At 42.0% G+C, this 11171-nt stretch overlaps 1 protein-coding gene across 3 annotated transcripts in view; it reads right to left on the bottom strand.

The window, feature by feature from the left end:
* HHIPL2 (HHIP-like 2) overlaps positions 1-11171 on the bottom strand; it is a 131180-nt gene that overhangs the window by 81095 nt on the left and 38914 nt on the right. For all 3 annotated transcript variants that reach the window (XM_014950642.1, XM_014950638.1, XM_014950641.1), the window contains one exon: positions 1873-1976. The gene's annotated coding sequence lies outside the window, so the exon portion shown is untranslated. The remainder of the gene's footprint in view (positions 1-1872; positions 1977-11171) is intronic.

Here is an 11171-nt window from a genome sequence, read left to right as displayed (position 1 = left end):
ATCTGGCGCCTTGTACAACACAGGTTTAATAACGTGAGATCAGCCACGGCAAAAATTGTAAAACATTTAGAAACATCGCGTGCTTTCTCATAGTTCAGGAAGTAGGAGTCCAAATCAGGTTTCTAAATATAGTCATCCAAAAAAAAAAAAAAAAAAGCAAAAAAAAAAAGCTACAGTCCATAGCTGCGTCAGTACCAGCTCCACAGTGGAAAAGTACTTCAGCTGCTCAGCCCCCTTTCTTTCTGCTCTGCTGGTGACGTCAGTCAGGCACTAATGAAAGCCCAATTAGCATATCACCTTGTGTGTTTGAATGTACAAGTGGAGCAGCTGATGATTCTCTTCTGAAATTTTAAATAACCACCAAAGCTGAGCCAGAGCTGCTGCTTGGTAGGAAAGATTTAGCTTCATAACACACTCAGCTCCCTATGCAACACAAACAAATAAATGTGCCAACGGAGGCAAAAAAACCCCAACCCAGAACAGATGCATTTCTCTGAGGAAAGCAACACAAACCAACTTCAATTTTGAAAAGCATTAATTTGCCCCTTATTCCAGAATAAATGTTTTAATTCCTAATTGAGTCTGAAAACTACATTGACTACTTGCTTAAAAAAAAAAATAAATAAATTACAGCTTTAAGGAAGCCAGCGCCCTCGCTATTACCCTGGCAATTTTTCGGATGACAGTGGCTGAACAGCAAAGCCACGGGACAGAAAGCATCAGTAATTGGCACTAGATTTCAGCCCCGATCAAAATGAATAGTGGGGAAGGAGGTGAAATGAGAGGTCAAAGAGGCATCTGCTGAGACAACGCAATAGTGACAAAAGAGAGTGAAAAAAGGAAAGGCCCAGGTCTGTAGCAATGAGTTCTCTATTGAACTCCCTGTACATGGGCTGAAACAGGAGCAGAGGCTGCTGCCAGACTGAACAGAAATCCTAAAGGGCACCGCTGTTTTGCAGCTTTTGGGGGCTAGAAACTGGAAAATCTGTCTTTGTCAATCCAGCCGCAGTGACAGGAAAGCACAAGCATCATGCAGTGCTCTGAGCAAGAGCTTCAGCCCTGACCTAGATAAAGATTATCTAAAACAGGCATTCAAGCCCAGCTGGACTTCCCTGGAGTCTCTGTTGGAGTGACAAGCCTTGCTTATGAGGTTCAACTGGCTTTGTAAAGCACTAGCGTTGATCATTCTGCCTAAATGGACAGCCTGTGTGGAAATCAAACCCCGGACACAACAGAATACACCAAGAGCAGCCCTTCAATTGCCACGTGCTCCCATAGAGCTCCTGCCCACTGCCCAGTCCCCTTTGGGTACCGAGTCTTCCTGCCCGACTCCAGCAGTCTACAGACACAAAACACTCCGTAACCATCAGCGAACGCTTCATGAGCGGGCAGAACTGCCACAGTTTTAAAAAGGTTATCTTAAATGAGGTCACATCATTGATTGATTTTCAGCCTCAATCCATGCTGTTAGACATCACATCAAGAGAGGCCAGGTTTTGCAGAAAAAAAGGCAAAATGCTAACAAGTCCAATAGGAAGGTGATACGGCGTTTAGATCTTTACTAACCATGGCTACGGTGTGCACAGATGTAATTAAAACTTGGGCTTTGATTTGGCAAGCAGCCTTTATAAATAGGCTTTCTGTTACACTGTTCTTTCTCCTGGGTGCTTCATCAAAAGTAAGAGATGTCCTTCAGCTCCTCCCACACCTCTGGGATGATCAGATATTTTATAGCTCTGCAAACCTGAAACCAGCCAAACACTAGAGCAGCGATATTTAGGTAACTCATTGTGAGAAGAAAGAGAATTATCTTCAAGGTGCTTTTCTCCCAGAAGCATCTTCCACTGTCTTGCCTGGGGTGGAGAGACTTACCAGAGGGGCAGAACCAAAGAGCAGGGCCCGTTCCAGAGTGCGGAGTAAGCGCAGAGACTCAGTGTCATGGCTCCTTCCAAGTGGTGATCTATCTTCTGAGGGATCTGTGGGAAAAGGAGACAATACTGAAAAACTTCACTCCTAGCTACTCCTTGCCAGCTGATGTATTACATCTCAACATTTCTCATGAGAGATATTATTTTGCTAATTACATCTAATGATTTTTTATGGTAGAAATTTTCCAAAAGATTTTACATCCATTCTCACAGCCCTCAAGAGAACCTGTCACATTCATCTAAGCTCATATTTAAGCTTTGTAGCAAATAAAGAAGGCCTAAATAGGTTTTTTAAAAAATCCATAGATCAATGGAAATATGTTTTATTTTCAGTTCTGCAAAAAACAAATCTTTGTTTTCTTTTAAAAACTTCCTTCCACTACACCATAAAGTAAAGCAGACCAGAAATATGAGTTAAGCTGACCCCTTTTAGCATTCAATAAACTCAGTAAATAACAAAAATCAGGAAAAGGCATACCAGCTGCATAAACAACAAAAAGTAAAGTTGACATCCAGCGCTATTTATTTTAATATTTGAAATAGCATCTAAGATCTGCATTTTTAAACAATCACTCTGTAAATTAGAAAACAGGAGCATCTCCTTATAGTGATCTAACACTGGAGAAGATAAAACCCCCACAAATATTCTTTATGAGGAGATCAGCTGGCAAATCAGTTTTGGCAAAAGTGTATTTGAATGGAGCAACAACCCCAGCTGGATCAGATCTTCAGAAAAGCTGTCTTCCCAAACAGCCTTTTCGGTTTCAAAATCTCCCAGAAATACCTAGACAAGAGCAAAAGCAACAGCAATAACACAACTGAGAGAAACATCACGAGATCTTCTCCCCAGAGTGATTTAGAGACGGAGGGTAAAAACGATTTATAAGCGCTGTTGTCCACTGTCAAGTCTTTAACACCAGCACCGAGTGGGAGTAAACTGCTCCCACATCCAAAGGCAATGGCTCTTATTGACTTTCCTACGCATCGGTGGCTCCGACTAAACTTCCAAAATGTCACGGAATCATCATGGTTGGAAAGGACCTATGAGATCACCAAGTCCAACCATACACACACAAAAAACCCCCTACAATCTCACCTGATAGAGCATGCCCTGAAGTGCTACATCTACACGCTTCTTAAACACCTCCAGGGATGGTGACTCAACCACCTCCCTGGGCAGGCTGTTCCAGTGCCTGACCACTCTTTCGGTAAAGTAATTCTTCCTAAATTCTTCCTATGTCTCAAGTTTGCCCGTCCCTAATGTGCCCTGCAAGAATGCAGAGCCAGCTATATCCTCCCTTATTCTAGGAGAAATACAAATTCATTCCAGTACAGTCAGCACTTTCATTCAAGTAACATGAAAGGAGAACTGAGCTTCTGCTTTCAAAACTGGCGATGTGATTTGCAAGCCCTAACGGAGAATTCCTGCCCCCCCTTCCTGGGGGCTGGATACTGCATCTGCACACTGAGTATCTGGGAATCTAGGAGGACTCACTTCTCAAAGACCGCTACTTAAAATGACTAATCTGGATCAATAATAAGGACACAATTGATTCTTTATTTGCTTCTAGTGGCTGCCCTTGTCAACCTACAGTGCAATACTTTTCGAAAAGTCACAGGGTTCTTTGCTTGCTTCCAGAGAAAACACTTATTTCAGATAATCCTGCCTCCACAAAGTTATTTTTCAATTTTCTTCAGTCCTTGCTATGCCTGCAGGAATGTCTGATTATCCATAAAATGCCTTCTGACAGCTCAGATTCATTACTAAATTACCACATTTAAATTTTTCATGTGCACAGGGCAATTACTTTTATGAATGACTGCCAGCAACATTTCACTAAATCTGAATGAATTTTTAAAGGATTCTAATTGTCACTTAGATGTCCCTATAACTCTTGTTTTAAAGGTTTTCATTTCTTTTAGTCATAGAGCTACCCGTGTTCAACCCCAATGTGTTCCTTCTCACATTTTATATCGCTGAAAATTATTTACATCAGAAACAAAGAAATATGAAACTGGTGGTGCTCCATAGGCACTTAGACTGCACAGCAGAAATGATTCATAGCCAAAGTCTTGAGCATGAATAATTATCTGTAGCCCTCATTTGGAGTTTTTGCATCAAGTTACATTATTCATTTGGGTTTTGGCAGGGGAAATTAATGAATACCAATTTGACAGACACCTAAAAAAAGTCTAAATTTTTCAAGTAGTTGGGCCAAACTAAACCTTTAATATGTCCAATGAAAGAAAAAGGGAGGTGTGCGAGGAATGTTTCTTTACCACTGAAATTAAAAAAGCACAGACACAAATAAGTGTTCGGAGACGACAGGTGAGCTTTTAATTCCACCACTAAGATGAGCCGGAGTTCTGACTTATCTCCCAGTGGAGTCTCATCAGGAAATTTCATTTACACAGTCTATTTTTTAACGCCAAGGTTGTTAATGAAAGCGATAAACAAGATCAGAAATAAACTAATCATTGATGAACTCTCCCAATAAACTCCAGCTAGACTGATGTTTACCTTTGAAGTGCCACATTTTGTGTCACGTTCTTCATCCAAGAGCTTGCCAACTTCAGAGATTTTTCTGTTTCTATTATCCCTGTTTCTGATCAGTTTGTAGAGACCCATCAAATCAATCCTTCCCTTAAAAACCAGCTAGATTAATGCTCCTTTATTTCTTTCGTCTAGGAAGTCAAGAATCGGGTTAACAGGGAAGAAACAGAAATGCACACCTACAGTGTCTCCTGAAAGCTGTCATGAGTTTGGTCTGGAAAGCAAACTCAGCTGCTGCAGGAACAGCAAATGTGAAGGCAGAGCTCCAAGTGGAGCTGGTGAGAGTTGGCAGGTAGGACACCACTGAGAAGGCTTCTTCACATCTGCAGGGCAGCCGTCGGGGCAGAAAACAGAGGGTAGCCTGGGCAAAGCATGGGGTACAGAGGGGGCTGTACCAGGGAGAGAATCACAGCACCAAGACTCAAGCACAGACATAACTGAGCTGGTCACAGACCCCAAAACGACTCAGAGTCAAGAAGTAATTAAAAAAGACAACAGATCTAAGAGTGATGTCTGTAGAAGGTCCCACCAGAAGGGAAATTTTGAAAAATAACCTCTAAAAAGGGCTTCAGCTTCAGGCGTGAAATAAACAACCTGCCACAATTCAAGGCTCCTGGACTACCTTGCTGGTTTTGCCACTGGGTGACTGCAGAAACGTGGGCAACCAGCGAACTTCTCCATCTCTTTGCTTCCAGTTTTCACAGAGAGGGAGCGGGGGAAAACACGTGGCATATCCACTTCTGTAAAGATTTTGAAATCTGCAGATGCATGCGCTGCAAGTAATTTTTAAGCAATATTAATGTTCTGCAACAGCAGTCTATTTCACTGTGACCTCCATCAAAGGCCAAACCCTCGGAGGGATGGCTGCCAGCAGCAAGTTACACTTCAGCATTCAGCCTCACACAGGGTTCAAGAGGGGTTTCCATCAGCATCCAAACTCTAATTAGCAGCTCTCATAAAGCTGCGTTTGATAACTTTATTCCACAGCTATGTATGAAGAACTGCTTGAAAAATGTGATTCCAGCAAAACCTACCACCTGTGAGGAACACTCCATCGTAACACACAGGCAGCAAGTGAAGCCTGGCTGAAGCTAAGCCAAGGAACCAGTAAGATGCCACTGCTGCTTCCCAGTGATCCCACTGGTCTGGCATCCAGGAACTTAATGAATACTGGTCTTCCAACCAGTTCCTGTACAGTTCAGCTGGGCTTTGGGTTCAGCTTCACTGGCACACTTAGATGCAGATAAACAATATGTTATTTCCACTCAGCAGGGGAAGCGGGTTGAGTTTTGCACTTGTTATGGATTGATTTAAAAGAATTCCAAGTTGCTACGAAAACTGCGTATGTACAGGAGCCTGCTCCTTTTCATACATTAGGGTACCTAGCATTCCCAAAGATCCTTGACATTTTGCAAATCAGAGTTCTACCCTAAAAATTGAAACAGTTTGAAGAAGCTAACTCAATACATTGTCTTGCTTTCCCTCTCCCCCAGCTTCCCATGTCAATTCCTCCCAGACAAGCAATAATGAATGGCTCTCCAAAAGCCCTGCACCAAGCATTCTTCTCCATGCAGCTCTTTGATCTCCAGTATCTACCCCCACTTTCAGGATTTGTACTCCTGACAGGATCTTTGTCACCTTCTTTCCATGTTCCCTTCTTTTTGAGATCACTTCTTCTTTTTGGAAGCCACCTTTTTGGCTTCCTCTTCTTTCCAGCACCCCAAACCTCTGATTTCCCCGATCTAAACAGTCTAACGCAGAAGCACACCATATGTCAGTCTCCTCATTGCTGGTTCTTTCTCAGGCCTGTTTATTAATAGGAAGGTTTGGGACGTTAATTGGAGGATTTGAGATGTGCCACTACTTGTTAGTCTCCACACGTCATGAAAATTTACAACCCTCCCATATGGATCGCAGTCAGCAAGGAGCAGGCTTCTGCTGGAGAGTTTGAAAGCTCGGTTTCAGACATGCACCCACCCCCAATTGTCTGCCCGCTGTGTGCACTCACAGTTTAAGCTGTTTTTTTCACCTAAGACACAGACAGATGTGTTAGCCACGTTGAGCCAAACTGAAATCTGCAGATCATTTCCACATAGGAGCCACCTCTCCCAAGGGACCAACATGGAAACCAGATTCAGTAATGTGTCATCCTCCAGTCTCTGTTAACTCCTCACACGTGACCTGGAACCGGTTCAAAAGAAAGCAAATTGCCTCCATCCAAAAGGCACTGAACCCCGGGGATGGATTTTCCTACTGAGAACAACTAGCCCAGGCCTGGGGCTCGGGCTGCCTCCTGCCTTTGCCCAGCCTGCTCCAAAGTACTGCTGAGGCAGCACAAAACCAGGAGCCCCAACTCATTTTGGTTTTTCATATCGCAGTAGAAAAGAAAGAAGAAATTAAAAATATTACAAGAATATTCCCAAGTGGATTTTAAACAGTTTTGAGGCTGGTTAACCACGTGTTTTTTGTTTTCCAAAGCTGACAATGGTTAATCTTAATAGCTCAGGGTAGGAAGATTTAATGCTTTATGTAAGACCAAATGACATAGTCAGAAAAAATAGAAAAGTTGTAGGCCTTCTACAGGATCTATTACATTCTAGCAAGATCAGTGGGCCTAATAAAACTTCATCTGCCTCATATCCTTAGGCTACCAAAGCTAGAAGAGCAGTATGTTCCTCATAACTTAGCATCTTACCAACACTGAGAATCCAACTCGATAAACATGTTTCCTTGTAGAAAGGAGAGACAAGCAGAGGCAACCACACTCTGGAAGACTTAAGGGGCCATTTATACTTCAGGAAAGGTTTTTCTTTCCATGGGAACTCAGAGCTATCCAACGGTATTAAGCTTATGAAATAAAGTTCTCAAATATGACAATAGATAAAGTAGCTGGTTTAACTGCTTTTTCTCCAATAGAATAAAAGAGTCAATCTGTTGACTCTACCAGCAGCAGAAACTTACGTTAACATACAAATAACTGCGTATTACACATACACTCAGAGAAGAGGCCATTTCACCCTGCAGCTTCCATCTGTCAAGCTACAGTCCCAGTATGGCAATATCCAAGCAGCTTCAAAATCTCTCTGACCATCACTCATCTCCTGGAGACTGCAGATACCTGCCAGCTAGGGATGATGGTGTAAGGCACTCAGGCAGAGAGAGATGAGTGATCAACCTGAAGACACCCGAGGTCTACAGAACTGCTGTAATTTTAAGTTCAAAAAACCCAAGATTATCCTCAGTCCAGCAACGCACTGCTGTCTCCTCTTTTTTTTTTTTTAAATAGCACATCCCTGTCTCTTTAATTACAGAAGGCAGGATTGAACAGATGCTTACTGCACCCAGCAGCCCCATGATTCAGGCAAACTTTTAGCTATTAGCAAATCCTTTAGGTGGCTGACTCAGGCAAACAAGATGTGCAGATTCCCCCCAACTGATTAACCACTGGCTCTGCACAGGCTTGCCTCACTGACCACAGCTGTTGGAGATACAAATGTCCTCAGCTGACAGCCCTGCTCTTGGTTTCATAATCATTTTGGGTTGAAAACAAAAATGTCAGCATTCACTGACATCTCGTCTGGAGTTGGGACAAAATACCCCAAATCAGTAGGTGAGGAATTCCTGCATGAAATGAATCACAGGTTGAAGGTATTCAAATCATGAAAAAGAAAAGCAGAGAACAAGATACGGGCTACAGCAACATCCAGCCTGCAGTTCTCTAGATAAACTCCCTGGATTTATGCACTGCTTATAGACATCTCAGTTATGAGCTCTGGCTCTGTAACCACCTCCCAAGGAAACAAAATCCACACAGATTTTCAATGATAAAAAAACAGTGTGTGAATTCAATTTCTTTAATAATCAATCCTAAGCCCCCAGCAGTTCCTGCTGTCATGTCCATTTCCAGCTCCTACAGGCACTTCATCAGTCTTTATTTCCAGAGCTGATGTCACACAACACATTCACTTGTTACTGCTGTGAAAACATCTCCAGTTTCACACCTTCTAGAAAGAAGAACCTCCAAAACTCCTATGCTACACCAGGCAGGTGCCTCTTGACAGCCTCTCCAGCACTACATAGGCACAGCTCGAGGAAAACAGAACTGATCCTGCAATCCTTCAACTCCCATCACATCTGCCTGTGTCTGCTCCTGCCACGTTGCTTACCCTGCCTTCTCCCTCTACAGACTGTGTCTCATCCACAGAAACAACCCTCTCTGGTAATTAGGAGGCTTTCTTACTCCACTTGCTGATGAAGAAAACCAGAAATGAAGTAAGCACGCATGCCTTTTGCCTTGTTTACTTTTAGGTTGCCACAGAATTTATCTTCAGGTTTGACTGGGTCAATCTGAACACTGGAAGGATGCAGACAAGCTTTGGGGTTCTTCCTGGATAAAAACAAGCATTTCTGTTTCCTGTGGAGATGCTGACAGAATGAAGTCATATTAACTGTCAAAGCTCAAATTCCCCACAGTTTTATAGTTTTTTGAAGTATCACAGCTAATTATATCTAAGTCCCAGACTTTCACCAGAAAAATATAAAAATGTCTAAAGACTGTCAGAATTTAACTTAAACTGAAGACTCCATGTAGTCCATTTGCTTGGAGTCCAGACAGTGGCTCTCCATGGTGAAAAAGAAGGAAAGGGCAAGATGGGAAAGTGGGAAGAAACCTTCTTTCCTACGGGACAGCGATTTGGATTAGTGATGGGAGTAAAAGGATAAATCAAATTACTACTCATCCTCTCTCTGAGAAAAAAAGAAGGATCTATATTCTCATCTTGTATATGCAAATGCAGAGCCCGGCAGTGACTTTTTGGATTAGCAAATTGTAGCATCACTACACCCACTTACCAATTAGCCTCCAAATGACTTCCAGGTCCCAAGGAACCTGACCCACAGAGTTATCATCAGTGCCCAGAACTAACACAGCATTGCAGCACTCTGAATATTTAACAGGAGAAATGACATAATTATAATAAGAACTCTACAGATTCTTAGCCTTACTAACATAAACATCACTATATGCTCTCCTATTATAATACAAAGACTTTAACTTTCATATTTTATTCCGGTGCTATTTTCCCTCCTTCTGAATGATCCTGAGGTCAGGTTGGGAGATGGAAAAAGAATCTTGTAAGCCACATAAATAAGGTTCAGCTTGAGCTAGTGATTTCCTATATCCCTGACAGGATGACCAAACCTGCAGATTAGACAGAAGAAGAAGAGTGTAGAGGTAGGTCTGTGACAGCAAGTAACTCACTCTTTATGGAATATATTACTTTTGGGCCATATAAAGAAATAAAAGAGAAAGAGGGAGGGAGAGCAGACAACTATGAAACTTCCCCAGAAATGCAGAGCACATGGCAGAAGAGTAATCCACTCACACTGTCCTGGAACTAAAGAAGACCAGAAATCTTTAGTGAAGATGGAGATGTGTCCAAGAAACAGTGCTTCTGCACAACCAAAAGCACTAACCCAGAAGCAAATAGGGCTCAAAATGTGTTTGTTTCCTGTATGATTCACCAGTGCACTCCAGAGCGTGTACTGACATTATGTGAAACAGTCTGAAGAATACTCTTAAAACTGACCTGCTCTGACCACAGCATCATTCCCCAGAAAAAGATCAGCAGATTAAAAATCTGAACCCAGCCACCTTGTCCCTGGCTATGACAAATGGAGTCTGAACTGATCCTATAACTGATGTGAATGCTGTTAGAGGGAGTTATGGGTTGATCTTTGGTATTTATGTGGACTGTTCTATTTGAACGTTGTTTTAGAAATGGTTTCCATCAGTACATGTGACCCACTGACTACAGGGTGGGCTATTTCACTGTATCGGGCCATTTCCCATAACACACATAGCTATAAATTACTTCCTTGTGAGACTTGTGAGGTTTTACCCCCTTCCTTTACAAAAATGAAGTTTTAAAGTGTATCATCAACATGTGACACTCCTAAGGACACACCTACAAAGATAGTCTTAAGCTAAGACTTCAGTTAAAAAACTTAAAAACTAGACAGTCATGAGAAAGAGCAGCATTTGCAGTTATCCGAAAGGGCATATGCTAATCACCAGCTGGAATCAAAGCACCGTCACACACACACACATTTTCAGCACATTGCCACAACAAGTACCTAGAAAGCTGCTCCTCCAAGACTGTAGGATTCCTCAGCTTCTGCTGGAGTAAGTGAGAGTTATAACCTTTCACTCGGACACGGTCGTTAGCCACATGTGCTCATAATATTTTAATTAAGTGTAATTAAATATTTTCACAATTTCAAACTCAGTAAGAATTAATTACTTACTCAATTTCTTACTCAGTGTTTCTGAATTTGGAATTTCTTACTGAGTTTGGAATCCTGAATCACCAAATGCTTCCAGTCATTTCAAAGAATAAATATTTAAGATCTTTTTCCATGTATGTACGTTACAGATTACAAAACACACCAGAAATAACCTTGTGCTCAGCAGAAAAGAACTACTTGTCTAACAATACTGAGGAAAAAACCTACATTGCCCAGCCAGACTGTATATGAAAATAAATTTATTCTAAGTAGGTAGACTGACTGCTCTCGGGGTTATACACAAGACCTAGCCTGAAGTGGACAAACAGTATGTTACTCAAAATAATTTTCTCAGCTAACTCTACTCACCACTTAATAGTAGGTTTTCTACAGAGCTGTCTTTA

This window comes from Calidris pugnax, unplaced genomic scaffold, assembly GCF_001431845.1.
Source record: "Calidris pugnax isolate Ruff unplaced genomic scaffold, ASM143184v1 scaffold24, whole genome shotgun sequence".
NCBI classification, from domain to species: domain Eukaryota; kingdom Metazoa; phylum Chordata; class Aves; order Charadriiformes; family Scolopacidae; genus Calidris; species Calidris pugnax.
Note: the sequence above shows the minus strand (reverse complement) of the source record. Positions and strands in the feature narration are given on the sequence as shown.